Raw genomic sequence first — 22484 nt, forward strand, 5'->3', positions numbered from 1 at the left:
TGGCTGCACGTAAAAAAATAATAATTTTTTTTTAAAAAAAAGCCCCGCGCGCCTCCCTCCTGCCCCGCTGCCCTCCCGCGTGCTCCTGCATGAGGATGAGTATCCCGGCAATTAGCAGCCGTGCCAATTAAACCCGAGCAGGTGCTGGTTAACTCTGTGCTGAGTAATTCATACCCGGCTGCCAGTAAATTGCTTTAAATTGGAGAGCCGGGCGAGGGAGCAGAGTTAGCACTCCGCAAATGGGGGAAGAAAGAGCGAAGCAGCAGCTCAGCTGGGAAATGTTTTTACAAAACAAGGAATTGGGGGGGGGGGGGATGAATCCACAGCTCCGAGCGCTGGGAAGGCGGGAGAGCGGATACCTCTTCCCTAGTTTTTATTTCTGGGTATTTTCACTGCTTCTATACATTTCTAGGCGATTTTACCTATTTCTAAGGAATTCTGCCACGGCACCGCGTGCGCATCAGCTCTTAGCCTCCCGAACGCGCGCCCTGCCTCGCGTTACACCCCGACCACTGCAATTCTGCGGGGCCGCGGGCCGGCTCGCTGCAACGAGTTCCCCAGGTCTCTGCCGCCCGCCCACAAAGATCCGGCCCAGCTTCCACCCCAGCAAAATTTGGACGGGTCCGGCGGCGAAGAAAGCGGGGGGGACGCGGGGCGGGAGCCAGCGGAGACCGGGGCGGGAGGGACGGGGGGGGGGGGACGACGAAAGGCAAATGGCAAGAGGAGAACGCGCTGCTCCGGGGGGGAGGCTGAAAGCAAAGCAAAAAAGAAGAAAAAGAAAGAAAAATTGCCCCCAGCCCAGCCCAGCCCTTCTGCTCGCGCCCCGGCTCAAAGGACCCTCCGGTCGGCCGCGCTTCTGGCCGTCCTGCTTCCCCTCGCTTCCTACGCTGGGGGTTACAGCCGGCGGCACCGACGGCTTTTAATTTCCTCTGTGGATCTTGTGGGCAACTTGCTTTTCCTTGGGGCGGGGGGGAAATGGAAAAGGAAACCCCCCCCACCCCGCCGCCCCGGAGCGCCGCGGCCGGGCACGGAGAGCCGCCGGGGCGGCTGCACGGAGCGAACGAGCGCTCCGCGGGAAGGGGAGCGCGCCGGGCGCGAAGCCCCGCGAGCGACCAGGCTGCGCACGCGCGTGTGTGCGCGCACGCACGTGTGTGCACGCGTGCGCACGCGTGTGCACGCGCGCCTCCGCCCGCCCAGCCCCGGCGCGCCCATCGCCGAGCCCTCCCCGGCTCAGCGCCGCTTAGCACCCCGTTATCTCCTAACCGAGATCAAAACCGCACCAACGCGCTCGGGCCTCCCCCAAAGCTTCTGTTCTGGTTTCGGGGCGATGCTATCTGGGTTCCTGCGCCGCCGCTCCAGATGTGGCGGGGGGGCGGGGGGGGGGGGGCCGGCGCCGCTCCGCAGCAAACCTCGGAAACGCAGCTGCCCAAACGCCGCGTTCGGCGTTCGACCTGAGCGTGCAATTCCCAGGGATTCCAGCAAAACCAGCGGCTCGGGCCCGTCTGCCTGCACAGAATCCGCCCCGCCGGCTGCAGGTACGAACCTCGGGAGGCTCCGGAGAGAAGAATTGAGGTTGGATTCAATCAGGCCCCCGAGGAATTTGAAAAGATACATATATTCCTGACCCAGATTCAGGCGCTCTCTGGAGAAAAGCAGATGCCAACTGCACAGCCAGCTCTGCTGAGCTGTAACAAAACCACCGGCCGTGCCAAGATCTACAGAGTCTGGGGGGAGAAAAAGAAAAGCACAAAGCTTAAACGATGCCGGAGAACTGGCACCGGCACAGGCGGGGGGGGGGGGGAGCCGAGGGATTTGGGGAAGCCATCGAACGGGGCCCTTTCCTCTCGCTCCGCAGGCTGCACGCTCGCTGCACCAAAACCGAGCCGGGGGCGGGCGAGCCCACGGCGCGCGGGGACGGGGACGGGGACGGGGACGGGGACGGCTGCCTCCCCGGCAGAGCCGACCGCCCCGCGGCAAGGCGGCCGGCGCATCGCGCTCGGGGCTGGCCCTCGCCGCGAGCCGGCTCGGCTGGGCGGCGCGGCGGCGGGTGTCGATGCCAAGCGCGACCTCCAAACCACCCTCGGGAAGGGCAAAGCCAGGTCTCGCGCCGGAGCCGGGGCGGGGAGGGGGGGTCTCCCCGGGGGAAAAAGCCCCTTGCGGCATCGACGCTGCGGCGTTTCGCTTCGCCGATGGTTTGCAAGTCCCAAACTACGACGCGCGGAGGCGGGGAGGGAGCCCGGCGCGGGGGAGCCCGGCGCTCGCCTCGGCCCCGCGCGGGTTTTACCCCCGGGAAGCCGGGAATCTGCGCAGCGCCGGCCGGAGCCGCGGGAAGGGGGCCGAAACGGTGCCCGGCGGGACGCGACGGCGTCCGCGCGGAGCGCTGGCGGGATGCAGCGACAAGGCGGCTGTTCGGGGCGAAACGCTCCCACTTTCTCCCACTTGGATGCAACAGCCGCAGAGGAAGCGACAGCAACAGAGGCTTCTTTTTCCTTTCCCCTAATTTTCACTCTTCCGTTTCCCCTTCCTATCCCACGTTGCATCCTTACGCTCCAGCTGGCTTTACCACTTGGGCTGCGGCTTTCCTTAGCCCAGAGGCAACTCTGCACCCAGCTGCATCGGCGCCCGCCACCTCAGCGCCTCGCGCTGCCGCTCGGCCCCGCGGCACCAGCGCCGGGGCAAAGGCTTGGCCAAAATAATAATCCAAAAGAAAAAAAAGCACGGAAAAAAACCGAGCGTGGGCTCGGCCCGGGAGCCGGAGCTGCAGGTGGATGCGGAGAGGAGGCAGCTCCCGGCGCGGCCAGGCAGCACGCGGCTCTTGGAGCTCCATCTGCTCCGGCTCGCTCCTTCCTTTTTATTTTCTCCCCCTCCTCCCTCAATAACAGCGACAGCGCTAAAAGGCTCCGGGGCCCTTGCTTCTACCTGCGTTCGCTGAAGGCGACTTGCACAAAGCATCGGTCGGATCTAGCAGGTCCGGAGACCGCCGGGAAAGGCAGGAGCAGCCGTCGCTCCTGCAACGCCCCCGCAGAGCCCCGGCGCCCCGGGCTCGCCCAAAGCCCCGCTTCACGCGCCGGGGGACGCCAGAGGAAGACCGGGAATGCTGCAGTGCCGAATAACGGGATATTGCGATGCCGAGTAACGAGAGGAGGACGCCGGAGCAGAGCACGCCGAGAGAATCCCTTTGGAGGAACGGATCAGAGCAACACCACCAGGAACGGATCCGGCGCCGAGCCGGCCCGACCGGCGCTGCGCCCCGGGCTGCTGGCGGCGGCTGCTCCCCGGCGCGGTCCGGCCCGAAGCCGCCGCCGCGCGGGGAGCGGGGTCCGACCTCGCGGTGCCTCGACGCCCCGGTCGCCGCAGCTCCGACCAGCGCACGGCAGCTCCAAACGAGAAAGCAGCAGGCGCGAGGCAGGGCCCTGGGCGACCGCCCTGCTAACAGGTTTATTGGCCCATCCTGCCCCCCCCCCCCCGCCAAAAAAAACTGCTTTTCTCCTTAACCGCTGCTTGGAGCTCGCTGCAGTCTAGCAGCCGGCAGCTTTCCGCCGGACGGTCCTTCCCCCCCCCCCCCCCCAAATAAAGGGAACTGGGGCCCACGCACAGAATTAATGATTTTGGACTACAACAGCGCCACGATTCGCGGCGGAGATCAAGGCCCCGGCGCGCACGAGCCGCCTCCCGCTCCCGAGAGCGAGCGCGCAGGGGAAAGGAAAGATGAGTCACGGCGGCTCGGCCGGGCGCCGGAGCGCCGCGGACCCGAGCCGCTGCCGCCCTCCCGCCGCGGGCAGCGAGCGGGAGGAACCGAGATGCGCTGCACCACCGAGCCAGGCTTCCTCTTCCCCTCCTCCTCCCCGGCACCGCTTCGTGCACGTGGAGGTGCCAGCGCGGCGCCGGCGTGCAAACGCCGAGGTGCCAATCCAGCACCAGTGTGCAAACACCGAGGTGCCAATCCAGCCCCAGTGTGCAAATGCTGAGGCACCGGTCCAGTCCCAGTGTGCAAACGCAGAGGCCCCGGTCCAGCACCAGTGTGCAAATGCCGAGGTGCCAATCCAGCACTGGCGTGCAAACACCAAGGTACCAGCATGGCGCTGGCGTGCAAACGCCGAAGTACTAATCCAGCACCGGTGTGCAAACACCGAGGTGCCAATCCCGCGCTGGCATGCAAACACTGAGGCTCCAGTCCAGCACCAGTGTGCAAACGCTGAGGCTCCAGTCCGGCACCAGTGTGCAAACACCAAGGCACCAGTCCGGCGCCGGCGTGCAGGTGACAAGGTGCCAGCACGGCACCGGGGCACCGTGGCTCCGCTCCGGGGCCTGTGCCAGGCGCCGGGAGGCTCCGGGCGCCGCGGGGAGCGCGGGGGCCGCTTCGCTCCCGCCGCGGCAGGGTGGCAGCGCGCCGGCGGCCCCCAGGAGCCGCGGCGGCTGCCCCGCTCCTCCGAGGGTCCGGCGCCGGCTCCGCGGCGGCTGAGCGCCGGCGCCGCAGCTGCCGCTCAGCTGTCGCCGCTCGCGCACGAGTGGCCCCCAAGGCACCGGAGCCAAAAACCTCCGGAATTGGGGTACGCTCGCGCTTCTGCCGCGGGTTTGCGGCCGAGGGCTCAGAGCAGCTGCGGGGCGCGAGCAAGTCGGAGCCGTTCGCGAAGAGCGCGGGAGCTGCCGGGTGCTTCTCCCCTGGAAAAGCACCGACCCCCCCCTCCAAAACAGGGGCTGTCGCTGGGACACGGCGGGCGAGGGCGCCCGGAGGACGCCGCGGCGGCGAGCGCGGGGACGCGGGGGCCCAGGGGCGGCAGAGCCGGAATGGGCCAAATTCCCGGCCCTGGGGGCCAAGACCTCCCCGTGCCGGAGCCGGAGCCGGGGCGGTTTGGGTGCAATCCTCAATCCCCACCGCGTGTTTCCCAGCTCGCTGCCCCTGCGGGAGCCGCATCCGCCCCCCCACACCCGTGCCTCAGTTTCCCCCTCTCTTTGCACAGCTGATGTTTTCAGTGCACCCCCCCCCCCCAGCCACCCACGCGGCCGGGCCCAAAGCAACGTGTTTGACCACAAATGCAAAGGGACGGGGAAGTGGGGGGGCAGCAAACGCGCGGCGGAGCCCCGCTCCGGGCGCCGCGGGGGGCGGAGGACGCGCTGAGCGGCGCCGGGCTGCTGCTTCGCCTCCAACCTCCCCGCCGCCGCTCCAAAAAAAGAAGTAAAAAAAGACAGGAAAGGCCAAAACGCAGCGTGCACGCGGGCGCAGAAAGAACCAACAACAGCGCAAAGCCGAGGCGGGGAGCGGGGGGCGCGAGGGAAGCCGGCGGGGCAGCGGGGCTCGCGGCCGCTTCGAAAAGGAAAAGGAAGAAAAAAAAAAAAAACCCCAAAGTTGCTAATTTTGTCTCGCCGGTGGGAAGAGCGAGAGGTACTTACAGGAGCCGGGGCCCCGCGCGGCCGCTGCAGCCGTCCCCGCTCCGTCACTGCCAGCGGCCGGGCGCCGCTTCCCGCGCCGGGGCGGGCGCCGCGGCCCGGCTAAAGGGCAGAGGCAGATGCGAGAGCGGAGGGAGGTGGTTGAGCGCGCGGGGAGGGCTGGAGACGGGGGGAGGCCGGCGCTGGCGAGCAGCTGCCGCCGGTGCCGCGGAGGAGGTTTTCCCGGCGGCACCTAAGCGCCGCGCGAGCCGGGCGACCGGAGCCGGCATCGCCCGGCGCAGCCGGCGGCACCCTCGGGAGCCGCCCCGGACGCCCTCCGGAGCGTCGTCCGCAGAGACGCCTCCTCCGCGCCGAGGAACGGCGGAGAACGGGCACCCAAGAGCCGCTTCCCCCGGATTTTCTCCCGGCCGGACCGAGCGGCTCCGCGCCCTCCGCTTTGCAGCGGTTCCCGAACGCGGAGCGCGGCCCCGGCGGCGGCTCCCGGCTCGCGCCCTACCTGCTACGCGGCCTCCCGCATCGCCGGCTCCTGCCAGGAGACGCCCCGCGGCCGCCGCTCGTCGCTCAGGCTGCGAGAGAGGGGGGAAAAAAAACGGGAAACGGCCATCAGCTCCCGGGGAGCGAGGCGGCGAGCGCGGCGCCCCGGCCGCCGGGCTGGCGAGGGGCTCCCGGCGCCGGGCTCCTTCCCCGCGACGCCGGGGCGCGCGAAGCCCCCCCGACGCCCGGCACGTCCCTTGACCGAGAGGAGCCGGCGCCCGAGGCTTCGCACGGGGCGCCGAGCTTCGCTTCACCTCCCGTCAACCCGCCGCGAGCCGCCCGGCCCCCCCTCCGCCGCCGCCGCTGCTGCACGCCGCCACCTCCCCGGCGGCCCGCGGCTCTTCCGCGGCGCGACAGCTGGGACCGAAATGTCAGCTAGTGTTTACCAGGACGGGGGCCCCGGCAGCGAGGATGTCACCGGCTGTTTATTTAAAGGCGCCCGGTCCGCGCGCCGCAGCGAGCCGGGCGGGATGCCGGGGCCGTCTCCCGGCCCCCAGCGAGGTTTTCGCGGCGGGGCAAAGCCGCCGAGACGCCGCCATCCAGATGCGACGGGAGTTCGCACGCGCCCGGGGCCGGAGCAAACGGCCGCCGGGAAGAGAGCCCAGCACGAAGCAGGAGGGAAGCAGGGAGCGGAGGCAGGCGCATCCCTCTGTCCGAGCGGAAAAACACCCGCGGGGGGCAAGAAGAGGGCGCAAGGGACGGAAATCTTTCTGCCTAACTTTTTGCAACGCGCAAGACGACCGTTCCGCTCCCAAAGGCGAAACCCCCGGCTCGGCCACCCCCGCGGGAGGGATCGCGGCGCCGGCGCCCGCTCATTTCCCTGGAAACCTGCTTTCTGGGAAAGGAGCTTAATGCACGGCAGAGCCCGCGCCGCGCCGTGGCCGCTCGGTGCTCTCGGGGAAAACCCTCCCCGGCCTCAGCCGCGTGGCTCAGAGACGCTAAATCGCCGCGGCCGCGGGGCGCTGGAGCGGCTTCGCCGCCGCCCCCGGCATCTTCGGCCCGATCGGGGATCCCGCGCGCCCGGCGGGGCCGAGAGGGAGGCGCAGATTGCGGAGGGGAAGAGCAGCCTCGCTGCAATCTCTCCTTCCCCCCTCCTTTTTTTTTTTTTTTTTTCCCTGCATTTCCTCTAGCAACGGGCTCCGGAGCCGCAAATATTTGGGCCCCAACCCCGAGCGCCGCGGCGGGCGGCTGTGCCCAGCGCCCGGGGCTCCCGCCTCGGCGTGGCCGTCCGAGGGGTCCCAGCGGCACAAAACCCAACCCGGCATCAGTGAAAAACCAAACAAAACCCCCCAAAACAGGCTTTCTCCATTTCTTTCTCCATTTCCTTTCCTCCGCCCGGCCATGTCCAGGTTGCACCAGCCACGAGGAATTTCCCCGGGGTTTAATTAGCCCTGACGAGCTTTTTACATTTTGGGTTTCCCTGGCTCGCCACCAAGATATGGAAAGGGAAAAATCCCCAAAGACCCTCTCTCCGGGCAGGAAAGGGCAGGAAAGGCCCACGGGGCCGGCACCGCGCCAGGCGGTCTCGGGGCGCGCGGGGCGCCCGCGCCGGCGGCGTTGCGACAGCGGGCCGGGCCGGGCTGGGCCGGGCTGGGGGGGGACGTGGGGCGGCGTGTGGGACCGTTGGAGCCGCCGGGTTTCGCTCTCGCTGGCCAACTTCCCCCTTTGGCGCCGGGGATGCAGAACCGAAACCGCCAGCTGTAGAGTCCCCGCGCTCCGAGCGAGGGTGCCGGAGGCACCCAGCACCCGCCGCGCTCGCCCCGTCCCCGGGCGCCGAGGGTGACGCTTCGAGCCACGTTGTCACCTGCCGGCACCGACATCGCCGCCCCGGTCCCCGTGGGAAAGGGGGGGGGGGATGGATCCCGCGGCCGGGAGCCCCGCGTGGCCCCGGAGGAGCCCGCCGCCGCCCCGAAACCCCGGCTCCCGAAAGGAGCAGTGCAACTCTGCACCCGCCCCGAGTTTGCAGACTCCGGGGCCCGGCGCAGACCTCTGCCGCCCTTTTCCTGGGAATACACGCTGCAGAGCGCGGCAGGAATAAAAGCAGGGCGCGTCGTGCAAGGGGCTCCTCGGGGGGGTTCCCCCAGGCTCCCCAAAACCGCCCAGCCGGGAAAGCTGCTGCCTGAATTTGCACCGCTGCCCGGGCGAACGAAGCCGGGGCTCCCGGCGCCGACCAGAGCAGCCCCCGTTTTCCTAACCGATTTTTTAACCTCCTTCACGGCGCCCCACGCGGCATTAACGATTTAAAGGCCTCGGGTCATGCCGGGCCCGCGCCAGCGGTCCCTAATGCTGCAGGCAGCACTCGGGCAGGAGCATCTCCGACGGCCGCGCGCGTGTGCCGGCCGGTGTCGACCTACGGGGGAAAGCAGGGACGCGCCAGCCCCAGAGATCCCCGGCACGGCACGGCACGGCACGGCACGGCCACCCGCGGGCGGCCCAGCCCCGGCCTGGATTCGCAATTCCCACGCCTGCAGAAACGGCCCCGGCCGCTCCGCAGCGGAGGAAGCGCCGTCTCCGCCCCACCGCCCCGCCGGACTCCCACTGCTCCGACCAGCCGGCCGCGCGGAATTTCCTGGAAAGCCCCTTTCCGTCGCCGTTTTGCACGCCCCGAGCCCGCTCCTCGCTCCTCTTTTGCCACCGTCATTTCGCAGCCTCCGGCACGCGGCCGCTGCCCACGGAAACACGCACGGCCGCCGGCTCCGAACCCTCCGGACCATCGATCCCTGCTGCTCCGACCACCGGCGGCAGCTCCAGAGTCGCCTCCCAGCCGTAACCGGGGCCGGGCGGGCGAGTGGGCGGCTTTTCCCCGGGAGCCGGCCGGGAAGCGAAGTCGGTTCCCCCCCACCCCGGCCTCCGTCAACGCTTTGCAAAAGTCACTTTGCAAAATTCACTTTGCAAAAGTCGCTTTGCAAAAATAAATGAATGAATCAAAAGCGCAGAGCCGCTCCGCGGGCCGAAGCGGACACAAATCAGCCCAACCCCGCCGCGCGCCCCTCACTTTCCCGTCTCAAACCGGCCGCTTTCCCCCGGCACCCGGGATGCACCGACCTGCCAGGCAGGAAAATCCCGGCCCGGCTTCGCAGCCCTGGTTCGGCACTGGGAGCTTTTTTTTTTTTAAAAAAAAAAAAAAAAAACTGCTCGTGCGGGCAAAGCTCCCGCGGATCCCGGCAGGACCTGAATTGCATCCTTGGTGGGTTTTTATTCCCTAAAACCGCAGCTTCAGAGTCCTCTAATTTAAAGCGAAAATTGCAGCTGTCAGATTTAAAAGGGAGGGAAAGAAAAAAAAAAAATCTCTGGCTTCAGAGCCAATTAAAACAAACGGAAAAGCGTTTTGCTTTTTAATCTCCTGCCTTTATTTATTTATTTATTTATTTATCAGCTCGTCCCTCCCGCGGAAAGGGCAGGTCGGCTCCTCGGCGGGGCCGCGGGAGCAAACCCGCGCTCCTGCCTCCGCTTTATCCCGACTTTTTCCTCCGAATCGAGCCGATACCAGAGCTTCGGCACGCGTTTTTTTGCCGGGGGATTTTGCGGCAGGCCTGCCTCTCCGTTTTGCAACGAAGGGAGTTTTTTGGTTTTTCAAACCGCTCCTCTCGCTTTGAGGTTTCAACGGTGCCGGCAGAGGCAGGGCGCCGCGGGGGAAGCCGCCCCGCCGCCGGCGAAAGCAAAAACCTCGGCAAGCCCGCGGGACCTCCGGGACGCGGGAGGAGGATTTTCCGCCCCTTCCGGAGATCCACGTCGGAATCGCTCATCTTCGCGATGGGAAGGAGGCCACCGGTGCCCGGGACCGGCGGCCGCTCGCCCGGTGCAAGGGCAGCGCCGCTCCCGAGACCCTCGGCAAAGCCGGCGCCGAGCCGGCGCTGGTTATCGGGACGGAGAAACGGGGAGGGAGAAAACGGGGAAAGGCTCTGGCCCGGCCGCGCGGCGCCGTCGCCCCGAGCCCCCGGGCTGCCGCTCGAACCCGCCGGGCCGCCCACCGCGGCTCTCGGCAGCGCAACGCCGCTCGAGCCGCGAGACAACGCGGAAGCTGAAGAAATCCCGCTGAATCGCTCCCCGGGGAAAAAAAAAAAAGAAAAAAGAAAATAAAAAGAAACGTGGGGGACGCTCCCGCCCGCCGCAGCAGCTTTCGGCTCCGGCCGGCTCACGGGGCGTTTCCGGGCCGGCCGGGCGCTCGCCCCTTCCGCGCCCGCTCTGCGTGCGGCTCTTTGCAAGCGCCCGGCAGCGCCCGCCCGGGAGGGGAAGCTCGCCCGCGGGCGTTCCCGAGCCTTTCGGAGCACGTCCGCTCTTGGAAGGGTGCAAATTCCCGGGACGCCGGCTCCTTTCCGAAGCTCCCAGCCTAAAAACGCTCTTTTTCACCCCAGGTTCGTTGCTGTAAGTTCGGTCCTAAGGAAAACCCAGACGCGGGGCAAAATGCAATTTTCCGACGTTTCCCCCGCTACGGACAGCGGCCCCGGACAGAGGGGAAAGGGAAACCGGGAACGCGGCTCCCGCGGCCGCCCGGCGCTAAGCCGTAACTGGATAACGAGCTCGCAACGAGATCCTAATGAAGGATTACTCCCATGCAGTCTAAAGAGATTAAGGCCGGGTGCGGCACGGAGACGCAGGGGCCGGCCGAGGCAGGGATCGCTCCGCAGGGCGACCTGGACGCGCCGGGGCTCTCGGCACAACCCTCCGGGGGCTCCGGCGCCGCGGAAGGGACGCGGGTCGCGCGGCTCCTGCCGGCCCCTCGCCGCTCCCGCGCTTCGCTTCCTCCCCGGCGGACGGGCGAGGCGGCACTTCCACGCCGGGTCGCCGCGCGCCGCCCCGCGCGCGCCGTCATCTTCGCCCCTCCGCCGTAACGGGACCTCGGCCGCAAATGAAAATCAACTGCTTAAAATACACCCGCGAACAAAACCCTCCCTCGGGAGGCACCTTCTGCAAGGCGACCGCGCCGGCGCTGCGGCTGCCTAAAAATAAAACGGGCTGGCGGCGGCACCGGGCACCAGCCACGGGTCTACGTACCGGGGAAAAAAATTATATATATATCGATATAGCAATATATCGATTAATCCTGCAGCTGAGGAGGAGCAGAAGCCCGGCGCCGGGAGAAGCACCCGCTGCCGCCGCATCCCCCGGCAAACGCCGGTCCCCAGCGTTCCCAAAAAGGATCCCGGCGACCGGGAGGCAGCAGAGGCCGGAGAGGAACAAAAACCGGCGTCGGAAACTTACTGAGCAAATCGGCCGCCCGGCTCCGACGGGCTGCTCGTCCCTACTGGTGGGAAAGCCTATAAATCTCTAATAAAGAAAAATAAATTTTAAAAAGGGGGTGGGGGGGGGAGAAGAAACCTCCCCTCCCGTTTTATCCCCCGCCATCACCCCACCCCGCCGCCGCCTTTTCCCCGGATTGCGAAACGCAGAGGGCAGCCGGCGCTTGGAGCCGCAGCCGCTCCGAGTTCCTACCGCGTCTGGGCTTCCTGCCACCAGCAACAGCGGCTCTGGGGGTGTGGAAAAAGGGAGGAAAGGAGGGGGAAAAAAAAAAGAAAGAAAGGAAAGAAAAAGTCCTGTTTATTTTGGGGGATGAGGGAGAAAACTCGCGACGCAGCAGCCGGCGAGGGGGAGCAACGCCGCGCGCTTCGCGGGAGCCAGGCTTTGCCTCCGCAAGCCCGGATTTGCGGTGGGAACGCTCGGGCGGCGCGCGAGAGCCGAGCCGGCGCTTCCCGGGGCGCCCGGCCGGGACGGCACCCCGCCGCCGGGAAAAACGCTCCCCCCCGCTTTCTTTCCCGCTTTTCCCCCCCAAATCCAGGCTTTGCAGAGGCGGGGCAGCCCGGGGGAGGGCGCACGGCCGCGGCACCCCCGGGTGCCCCCGCCGCGTCCCCCCGCTAACAGGAATTACCGGAGACGCGCGGGAAGACCAGCCTGCTCCAGCCGTGACCCAGATTCCCCTCCCGCCTGATCCCGCAGCGGAGCCGTAATCCTCGGAGGGGTTTGGGGCCTTCTTTTTCCTTCTTTTTTTTTTTTTTTCCTTCTTCCCCTCTCCTTTTTTTAATATATCCCTGGGCGTTGCCGTGGAAACGACGGTGATGCTATAATTTCAGCGTTACAGACTTCAGCGCCCGAGCAGGATGGAGGAGCAGGCTGAGAAAGGGATGAGCCGAACCGGCGAGGCATCAAAAAGAATAATACGGAAAAGTAACACGGTAGCTTAATTAGCAGGCGCTGGCGGAGCAAAGAAGCCGACGGGAAGGAGATCGGGCTCGGCGGAAACACCGGCCATCGCTCCGCGCCCCCGCGGGACCGCGGCCCCCCTGGGCGGCCGTGTTTGGCCACCAAGAGCCGCTGGGCTCGTGCCAGGAGCCCGCAGGGCCCCGCTGCAATGCGGGAACGGCAAAGCCGCGCGCAAAACCGCGCTAAGCCGGGCGCGTTTCCATCGCCCGGCGCTGACGGGAAATTTCCGAAAGACGTGCAAACGAAAATGAGCCCGCGCGGGCGCAGCGCGGCGTGAACGCGGCCCAGCGGGGCCGGAAAGGAAACCCGAAAGCCCCGGGGGGGGCCGCGGTGGGGCCGGGCACCCCACACCGCGCTGGTGCACGGCGCCTGGCACGCGAGAGGTGCACGGCGCTGCTCCCCGGGCCGGAGCTGCGGCCGCCGTCAGGAAAGAAAAAAAAGAATCAGTTGGGCAAACACTCGGGGGAAAAAAAAGAAAGAAGACGAAAATAAAAATCACAGCGTGGCACTGCCAAAAGGCGAGAGCCGGGACTGGCTGCAGGGCAACCGGCGGCGCAACCGGCTCTCGCACCCCGTCTTCCCGCGCTCCGGTCCCCCGTTTGCACACGGCTGGGATGATCTTCCCGAAAGCCTGGGCAACCTCAGCGAGGAAAGAGATAAAAAAGAACCACTGCAGCGTTTCGCTTCAGCTCCTGGGCAGGAAGCAAACCCCAAAGCGTCGGCTGGCCCGGAGCCTTCGGGCTGCTCTCGGAGCTGCCCCGTATTTACCCCTCCGAGGTCTCGGAGAAGCTAAAAACAAATCAATATTTGCATAACAAAAAGACCCTTGTTTGCTACGGTGGCATCGCAAGGAGGACGTATGCAAAGTCATCTTCCTCCTGCAGCATCATCGGGGCGCGCGGAAGGTCCCCCGTGGCGACGCCGAGCCGCGGCGGCCGGAAAGGGCACGGCGAGAGCGCCGGCGCCCGGAGCGCGCTGCTGGCCCCGCCGTGGAGCAGCGCGGGAAAACCCCGCGGGCGCGAGCGGACGGTCGCTCTTGGCCTCGGGAACCTCAGCGATCAGAGCCCAATTCATTAATTAATTTTTTTTCCACCAGTTCTCCCGCCACGCTTTCACAGCCTCCGCTCCAGCCGACAATCCGGAGATGCTGCAAGCCCGCGGCGGCAGCGCCCAGGGACGCCGTGCACGCAGCGCGCTCGCACGAGCCCGGGGCAAAGCCCGCCGCCGGCCGCGTTCCCACCTCGGCAAGAGCGGGAAAGTCACCCTCGCCTCTCGTCTGCACCGAGCTTTGCAGAACACCCTCGCCGCGCTGAGCACAGGGGCGCTTGCAGGCGCTCTCTCATCCTTGCAACGCACGTACACCCTCGATAGCCCGACTTTCAGGGCAGGATAGCGGCAGGAGCCGACTCCGAAAGCTTCTCCGCTGAACGGGCACGAAACCTGCCACCCGGGGCACATCCGACCCCGCTGCAAAGGGGTCCGGCCCTGCCGGGAAAGGGCCCGGGAGCGGCGTTCCCGCGTGAGCCGGGGCAGGGCTGGGCACGGATCCGCTCCCACCAGGAGGTTATCGGCAATCTGGATTTTGCAAGCGACTGGCTCCGCCGGCGGGAGAGGTTTAACGGCGCTCCGCTTCGGGAACCGGCTCCCGGCCGCTCCGCGCGGGAACGCGGCCGGGCGCTCTGGTTCCTGCTGTTTCCCGTGGCCCGATTTCGTCTCGCGGATCACCTTATTCTCGCGGTGACGGGACAGGATGTTCTTGGGGGCGGCTCTCATTTAAAAAAAAAAAAAAAAAAAAAAAAAAAAGTCCAGCTGGTCAAAACAACTCGTCCACGTTTTTCTTGGATTTTTCTTTTTTTCTTTTCTTTTTTTTTTTTTTTTTCTCTGCCAGTGGAAACTTCTGCTACAGGCCCCGCATCTCAAGGTTATTGGCTGGGGGGTGAGGGACGATTTCAGGTTTTACAACTGCAAAATTCCAGCCAGAAACCCAGAAATCCTTCCAGTCTGGGCCAAACAGAAGTCGTTCGTCCAATTTCTTTTTTTTGAACTTTCATGCAACAGGTTTGCAGGGAATGCTGCCTTACACCCCCCGGGAATTTTGAGCACAGCGGTAGAAGACTTTCAGTGAATGCATCAACATTTCCCATCATCTTTTTTGGGGGGGAAACAATGCAAAATGGTCCAGCTCCACCTATTTTCCCTACCTGCGCCACACAGCTCTCCCTGGGATGTGTCCCTGGGTATTTGTTTCTATGGTGCCTAGCAATTTTTCCCTGAAGCCTTCCAATAATTGGAAAGGAAAAACTCCCTTTTAAAACGTTTCATCTTGAGAAAAAAATAAAAAAATAAAAAGGATGGTTTCCAAACGGATGAAGAAAAGTCACATTGTTCCAAAAGGCTCTTTCATTTCCAAAGGAAGATGAAAAGTTTCACGCAGGGCTATTTATAGCCACCGCTTATAGCCATCAATAACCCCCGGCCATCTCCGGGCAGGTGACGCCGCGCTCGCCCGCACCGGCCCCGCGCGTCCCACCGCGTCCCACCGCCCAGCAGCGCGGCCCCCCACCAACTCGCCGTCCAAGCCCCCGAAACGGGGGTTCACCCTTTCCGCAGCAGCGCCCGGGAGCAGGCGCCGCCGGGATGCACCGACCTGCCCCAAACTCCCGCCCGCTTTCGGAGGCTGCTTTCGCATTAACACCGATGCCGGAGGCTTTTGCAGGCGGGTGGATTCTCTGCCGGGCGTCGCACCGACCGGCAGCCGCTCGGGCAGCGGGGACCTGGAGCGATGCAACGGCGCCTGCAGGCTCCAGCGTTTAAAACGCGTGGAAAGAAACTGTTGATACGGCAAAAGCCACCGGGAAAAAAAAATAAATCTCGTACGGAAATCAGGAGTTTATACGAGCACCCCAATCCCTCCGCCCTTGGCTACGCAGACCCACGCGACGCGGTGTCTGACGCCGGCGCCCCCGGCACGCTGCCTCCATCGCCGCTGGAAGGGGGGCAAAAATGTATGTACGTATGTGTGTGTGTGTGTGTATATATATATAAATATACATATATATACACACACACACACGTTTTTTTTTCCTGGAAGCTATTTGAAGTTGCAGCGAGAGAGACGATTCCCTGCTCAGAAATAGGTCACTTCATCACCACCTTTCCCACCCCAAACCGGCGCAGAGCGGGAGCGCTTCGCTCCCGCGCGACCTCGGCAGCGCGGCCGCCCGCCGACGGCCGTCGAGGAGCCCCGCGTGCCCCGGGCCGCCGTCGCCCCCCGAGCGTCTCCTTGCAAGGGAAGCGGCCCCGGCCCCCGCGGACGGGGGGAGCACGCGGCGCCGGGCCGGTTGCCCCCCGCACACCGCGCTCGTGCCGCTCGGCGCCCAGATCCGCCTCGAGAGTGAGAGCAACCCGCTGCGCCGGCGAGGCGGGGGGAACGGCGAGAGGTTGCCCGGGCTCCCGTCAAACAAAACGATCACCGCGTTTCGGCTCGCTGCTGAGAGCCTCTCCGATTCGGAGCAAAAAACCAACACAACAAAACAAAACGAGGAAATAAGCGCGTTGCATGGAAAAGCATAAAACCCCGGCTCGGAGGCGCGCGGCGGGCCCCGGGCGAGGGCGCAGCAGGCTGCTCGCGGCCGCGCAGCGCGCCGCACGCGCGCACATAGGTACTTTTAGTTTGACACTTCAGGCTTTGTTCTCCCGTGCACAAAGCTGCTTTTACGGTGCCCTGGCAGCACGGAGGGACCTCAAAGTGCATGTGGTTTATGACCATATTTAGGCTCCTTCGCCTTGCCAGAGTCGCGCTAACGGGCTCGGGCGCAAACGAGACTCAGACCCCACTCGTTTCGCTTGGCGGCCTGGCCGAAAGCCACCCGGGGCTACGCCAGCGGCGCCTCGCCCAAGGTCACCCGGTGACAACGGCGGCGCTTTGCCCCCAGGGCCACCGCGGCCCCGGGCCGGCCGGGAGCGGAGGCGCCGCCGGGTCCCGCGCCGGCCGCCGGGTTTCTCCGCTCGGCAAAGCCCGATCTGAAGGGCAAGGGGAGGAAAGGGTAAAAAATACAAAAAGATAAAAAATAAAGGCGCCACGAGGCCCCTCGCAGAGGTCCGTGACCTTCAGGAGCCCGCCGGATCGGCGGGTGCGAGCTCACCCCGCGGGGCTCCCGCTGCCGGCTTCGCTTTTAACCTCCGCATTCCCGGGGAGCCGCGAAACGCCGCTCGGCCTGCAGGAGGGAAGAAAAGGGGATCTGGAATCAAAGCTCCGCGAACACGGCAGCGGGAGAGGAAGGACGAGGCTTCCCGCCCCGGCCGAGCTCGGCACAGCGGGACCTTGGGGGCCGCGCTTCCCGAAGCGGCACGTCCGCCCCGGAGCGGCCGCCTGCCCGGACGGGGATGGTGCCTGGCGCAGGGCAGGATCCGGCCCCGGAGGAGGCTTGCAGGGATTCGCTCCGTTGGCTGCCCCCCCAGTCAGCCCCCAGAACAGGTAGAAGAGCACGGAAGGGAGCGGAGGGAGACGGCGGCACGGAAAAGCGCGGCGGCTCCCGGCACCGGGGACGTCCCGCCGACGGGGGTGACGAGCGAAACCACAGCCAGAGCTGGGGGGCCCAGGAGTGCAGGGTCCCGGGGGGACGAGCCGTGCACGCGTCCCGCCGGGCGTGCGCCCGCTCTCGTGTGCGGCGTGGCGGGGTGGGGGGGGGAATAACAATAATAATAAAAATAATAATAAAAGCCAACGCCAAAGCCGGGGGGGGGCGGCTGCAAAGAGGCCGAGCGATCAGCGAACAGGCATCAGGGCTGCCGCGGTGGGGCCCCGGGCGCCCCCAGGCCGAGCCCTGGGCGCCCCGACATCCCGACGCCGGGCCCCGGGCGCGGCCGCGGCGGGGCCCCGGGCACCCCCGACGCCGGGCCCCGGGCGCCCCCAGGCCGAGCCCCGGGCGCCCCGACGCCCCGACGCCGGGCCCCGGGCGCGGCCGCTCCGGCCGAGAGCAGCGCACGGGCGCAGCTGTCAGCGCGGGGCCGGCACCGGGCCAAGGCGCTGGGGCTCCGCGCTCCGCTCACCCCCTCCGGCCCCCGAGCTGCTGCTCTTGCCAATCAAGGCCCCAAATCCGCCCCCCCCCCTCCCGTGGCCGCCCGCAGCATCGCCCCGCCGCCACCGCCTCCTCCTCCCCCCCCCCCCGCCCAGCAGCCGGCCCCGCGCCCCGGCGGGGGCTGCAGCGGGTCCCGTCCCGTCCCGTCCCGTCCCCGCCGCCGCCGCCGGCAGCAGCTGCCCGGGGGGAGCCGCATCCCGCGCCCCGCGCCGCGCTCACCTGCCCCCGCGGCGCTTCTGCCCCTTCCTCCCGCTCCCTCCTTCACCTCTGCACCATTTTGGTGACGGTTTGTTTTGAAGCGGCGGCGGGGAGGAGGAGGAGGAGAAGGAGGAGGAGGAGGTGGCGGAGGAGGAGGAGGAGGAGGAGGAGGGAAGGCGGGGACGGGGGGGGGGAGAATGTGCTCGCTCTCCGCCCCCGCCGGCTGCGCGCTGCGCTGCGCTGCGCTGCGCGGCTCGGCGCGCCGCGCTCCGGCCGCCCATCCCCGCCGCCTCGGGGCTGCGCCGCGGGGAAGGAGAAAGGCGGGGGGGGGGGGAAAGGGGCACCGGGACATCCCCCCCCCCCGCCGCGCACACACACACAGACCCGGGGCGGGCGCTACCCTCCTCCTAAAACCGCCCCCCCATCCCGCCCCGCACCGGGGGGCGCCGCGGCGGAGAGGGGCCGGGCGGAGGCGGGGGTGGGGGCGGGGGGGTCCTCCGAGGAGGGCGGAAGTCAAGCGAAATCATCCCAAAAGCGCAACCAAAAATTAAAGGACAAAAAACGCGAAGCGCCCGCCCCTTCCGAAATTGGGAGGAGAGGGGGGGGGAACCAAAAAAGCAAAAAAAAAAAAAAAAAAGCGAAAAAAAACGCCGATTCGGGCGCGATCCCGAGCACGCACCTGGGCGGGGGGCGCGGGGCCGCGGCGGGGCCGGCGGCGGCGACCACGGCCCGGGCGCGGGCGGCGGCGGCGCGGGGCGGCGCGGGGCGCGGGCGGCGGCGCAGCCAATGGCCGCGGCGGCAGGAAGCGGAGCGCGGCGGGGGGAGGCTCCGCGCACCCTCCTCCTCCTCCTCTTCCTCCGCTCGGCGGGCGGCCGGGCCGCCCGGGTCCCCCCCTCTGCTTGCAGCCGAGCTGGGGGGGGGGGGTGGGGGGAGCGGGGGAGCTCGCGGGGGCTGCCGCCCACCGGGCAGGGATCTGGGGGTCCCCCCCCGCCGCCGCCGCCAGCTCTGCCCCCCCTGCAAGGACAGCGGGAGCCCCCACTGCAAGGGGAACCAGGCCAGGGTGCCTGGGTGCTGCCCCCGGTGCTGGGCCGGGCCGGGGGGGGGGGTGCACAGCCTGGCTCTGCCCGGGTGCACGGACGCGGGGGGCTCGCAGGGCTCATCAGCCGGGAGCGGATACCCAGCAGCGGCGGCCCGGAAAACCCCGCCGGGAACGCCGAGGACGGATCTGCTGCTACCTCAGGCAGCGGCGGGCTGCAAAAGGCCGGGGAAAGAGCCCCCCGGGCGGCACGCGGCCCCGCGAGCAGCGGGCACCGCGAGCCCTTCCAGCGCCCCGCTGCTCTGCCCCACTGCCAACGTCCTGTTATTTATTTATTTATTTATTTATTGCATCCCACCGGTGGACTTTGCCGCACGTTTGGCTTTTTGGGGCTGTTTGTTGTCGTTCGGTTATTTCATTATATTTATTGTTAGAAATCGTGCTATTTTTAGCGCCCTGTTGGTTTAGCTGGAGATGGGATTAGTCATCCCACCGAGAGCTGTTTGCAGTCTCTCCTCAAGGCTTCTCTGGGGTTTGTTTTCCAATCAGCTGAGATCATGTAGCCAAAGAAATAAAAAAAATAAAATAAAATAAAAATAGTCGTAATAACAGGCACAGCCGAGCTTCGCCGCCTCGCCGAGCTGCCGGTGGAAAGCAGGGAAGGATCCAACCCAGGATATTTATGAGACGAAGACGAGAACATTACTACGAGCCTCAAAAGTATTTTGGAAAGTCGGTCCGAGCCGCGTTTTCTTTCCCTTGGGAACCAAGGGCGGAGCGGCTCCCTCCCCCCAGCAGGCTGATGGCTCCCGCGCCGGACAGGGCCCGCGGCGGCTGCTTTCCCTCGCCCCGGCCGGCGGGCAGGAGGCTCCCGGGCCGCCGACCCCCCCCTCGGTGACGCCGACTGCAGCGAAAAAGCCTGGGGGGGGGGGGGGGGGGGAAGAAATAAAAAAAAATAAAGCGTGAAAAATCTTTGCGCCGTTCCCGCGCTGATGGCAGGAATGCAGCTTTCCCCGCGGATCGCTGGCTGCGATCTCCGTCCTAACCGGGGGGGGGGGGGGGGAGGTGGGAGGGGGGTTAAAGGCAAGCGCCTGCCCGGCCCTGGCTGCTCAGGATGGTGGGGGGGGGGGCAGAGGCGAGCGGCCCCCCCCGCGCTCGGCCCCGGGGCCGGCGGAGCAGAGGCCGGACGCGCTCGCCGCACGGCCGACCCGCTGGGGCACACGTGCGGGGCCGGGGGCGGCGGGGGGGAGGCACGCGCCGCGTCACCTTCACGTGCTCCCCCCCCCAGGCACCCAGCCTGGCACCGAGGGGGGGGGTCATTCGCCCTCCTGGCCGGAGGGCTGCAACGATGCACCCTTGGGGGGGGGTGGTGGCAATGGTGGTGGTGGGGGGGGGGGGTGATGCCAGCTCCCTGCCCCCGCCGGTGCAAAGGGGGGGCCCTTCCTCCCCGCCCCCCCTCTTCCTCGCCACGGCTAAATTCTCCCACAGCGGCCATTGACGTCCTGCCTGCGTCACCGTCTCCTGCACGACCAGACGGCACGTGGGAGAGCCAGGTTTAAAGCGGCAGGGTCTCGGCAGCCACCCGGGGAGGGGGCCGCGCCGCCCCCAAACCCCGCCGCCCCCCCCCCCCCCGGGGCCTTGCACCAAGGTCCCGGCCCTGCAGCGATGGGGGTCCCGCGGTTGGGGAGGGGCTGAGGTTCCCCCCCCCGGCTTGCACCGAGGTCCCAGCTCTGCAGTGAGGGGGGGTCCCGCGGTTGCAGGGTGCTGAGGTCCCCCCCCCCCAGGTCCTGGCCCTGCAGTGGGGGGGGGGGTGTCCCACGGCTGGGGGGTGCTGAGGTCCCCCCCCCCTCAGCCTTGCACCGACATCCCAGCCCCGCAGCAAGGGGGGTCCCGCAGTTGGGGGGGCTGAGGTTCCCCCCGGCTTGCACTGAGGTCCCAGTCCCACAGCGAGGGGGGACCCTGAGGTCCCCCCCCCCCCGGCTCACACGGGAGCCCCCGGCACGGAGCACCCTGCCGGCTGGGCGGCCCGAGTTCTGCCGGGTCTCGGCGCGCGCCCGCTTTCCGCTCCGGGCTGCCGCCTTGCAGGGGTCGGGCTAGAGGACACGGCGTTACCGGTGACCCCAGGCCCCGGGGGGGGGGGCACGCTCCCCCCTGCCCCCCGAGTGGCAGCGCTGCGGCCGGGGGGGGGGGGGGGCTGTTTTTGGTGCTTCCCTTAGCGCGTTGACGAGCGCCGGGGGGGGGGGGGGGGGGGCTAATTGCTTCCTTCCCGGCCGTAACCTCCTGCCTTAAACCAGGATCCGGCTCCAGCCCCGCGCTGGGCGACCGGGGCGGGGGGTGTGCGGGGGGGGGGGGGGGGGCCAGCCACACCGGCGTGGCCCCCGACGAGGCTTTCGGGGACGGGAACGGCAGGTTCAGTGCAAAACCGAGGCCGGAAGCACGCGGCCCCTCCGGCGCTTTTCCCAAGGAAAAAGCTCCCGGCCGGATTGCAGGGAACCCCGGGAAGCCGCAGGCGCTGCCGCCTCGCCGGAGCCGAGAGCGGAGCCGGGTGCCCGGAGCCGCCTTCGGCCGCCTGCTCCGGGCGGGGAGGGCGAGGAAAGGCCGGAGCCCCCCCGGCGCCGCCCGCCCGCCCCCTCCCCGGCATCCTCCGCTCCTCTTTAATGCCGAACCTTGGCCTGGAGCCACTCGGCTCCGCGGGATGCATTTTTCCCGATTATGTAACGCGCGACCGAGCCGCTCGCGAGGGAGGTTTTTTGGCGCGGGAAGGCAGCACCGGGACGAGCCCCGGGGGCCGCCCCGCGCCCGCAGCCCCCTGCCCCGGCCCTCGCTGCAGCCTCCCTCCCTCCCGGCCTCCCCGTCCGCTCCGAGAGCCCCGAAACGCCGCGGCGGGGGCCGGGCCGCGCCGGCCAGCATCCCGCTTTTCCCGGGAAACCTCCGCGGCGGCCGCGGGGAAGCGCCGGACCGCTCTGCCCCGAGCCGGCGGCGCGGGAGCCGCCAGCCCCTGCTCCTTAACACCCCGACAAGCTTATAACTATTTCATTCGTTACACCGCGAACCTTCTTAAATTAATGAACATAAGGTTGTCACGGTTGCCGTGGCGACGACACGTTGCCCGGGCAATGGCAGCGATGCAGAGCCTGCCGAGCGTAATCGGGGGTCACGCTAACGAGCGCCGGCGCGGATGGATGCGCCCGGGGGCTCCGGGAGAGGCCGGCGAGAGCCCCCGGGGCCCCCGCGCTCGTCGCACCCGCTCGCTTCCCCTGCGTCGCAAAGGGGGCGACTTCGTGCGCTTGCCAAAAATTTAAAAATAAATAAATAAATCACCAAAATCAAGAGGAGGAAAAAGCCCTTGCCAGAGCCGCAGATGGGCTTCGAAGCCTTTTCCCCTCCTGCGCCCCTGCCGCTCGCCGGGCCGCGGCGGCGGTGCAGCGCTCGGCACGTGCGCGGCGCTGCACGTCCGCGGCCCCAGCAGCAAGGCGACTGCGCCGGCACGGAGCCCCGGCCCGGCCCAGCCCCGCGGGCTCCCGGCCCCCCCCGGGGAAATTCGGCCAAGGCACAGGGCGAAGCTCGGAGGAGCCGGGCACCGAACCCTCCCCTCCCCGGCGCAGGGCGCGCCGGCGGCCGCCCTCCGCCCCGGGAACGGCGCCAGCCCCGCCGGGCTCCCCGAGACCAAAACCCGAGGGTGGGAACGGGACGGGGAAAGATAAAGTGAGGTGGGGAGGCAAGTTTCGGGGCTGGGGATTTCGCTGCCTCCTGGGAAGGGAGGGTCGGGCTTCGCCCGCGCGCCGCCGGCGGCGGCAACGCTTTTGCCCAGCTTGCACCGCAGGACAGCAATAGTGCAAAGCACATTGCAAAAAAAATAAAAATAAAAATTAAAAACCCACCCCAACTCACTAACTTTAGGAAGAAAACCTCACCCAAGCCAGCTCGAACCTATTTGGGCATTCACCTCCTGCAGGCTCCGCCGCGCTGGGCGCGGGAAGGAGCAGCCCGTCGCCCGCGGGCGGCACGGCCGCGCCGTCGAGGCCTCCCGTGCCCGCCTGTGCGCCACG

At 67.4% G+C, this 22484-nt stretch overlaps 1 protein-coding gene across 9 annotated transcripts in view; it reads right to left on the reverse strand.

Annotated features, from left to right (window-relative positions):
- MEF2D (myocyte enhancer factor 2D) overlaps positions 1 to 18101 on the reverse strand; it is a 34119-nt gene extending 16018 nt beyond the window's left edge. For 5 of the 9 annotated variants that reach the window (XM_062598099.1, XM_062598100.1, XM_062598093.1 and 2 more), the window contains exons 1-2: positions 17421 to 17503; positions 5885 to 5954 (exon numbers count right to left, since the gene is read on the reverse strand). The gene's annotated coding sequence lies outside the window, so the exon portion shown is untranslated. Of the gene's footprint in view, positions 1 to 5884; positions 5955 to 11124; positions 11144 to 11788; positions 13090 to 17420; positions 17504 to 18078 lie in introns of those variants that run through there. The other 4 variants (XM_062598094.1, XM_062598095.1, XM_062598097.1 and 1 more) reach the window with 4 other exon arrangements.
- Between the last annotated feature and the right edge of the window lie 4383 nt (positions 18102 to 22484).

Source organism: Rhea pennata, chromosome 31 (assembly GCF_028389875.1).
Source record: "Rhea pennata isolate bPtePen1 chromosome 31, bPtePen1.pri, whole genome shotgun sequence".
Taxonomy (NCBI): Eukaryota; Metazoa; Chordata; class Aves; order Rheiformes; family Rheidae; genus Rhea; species Rhea pennata.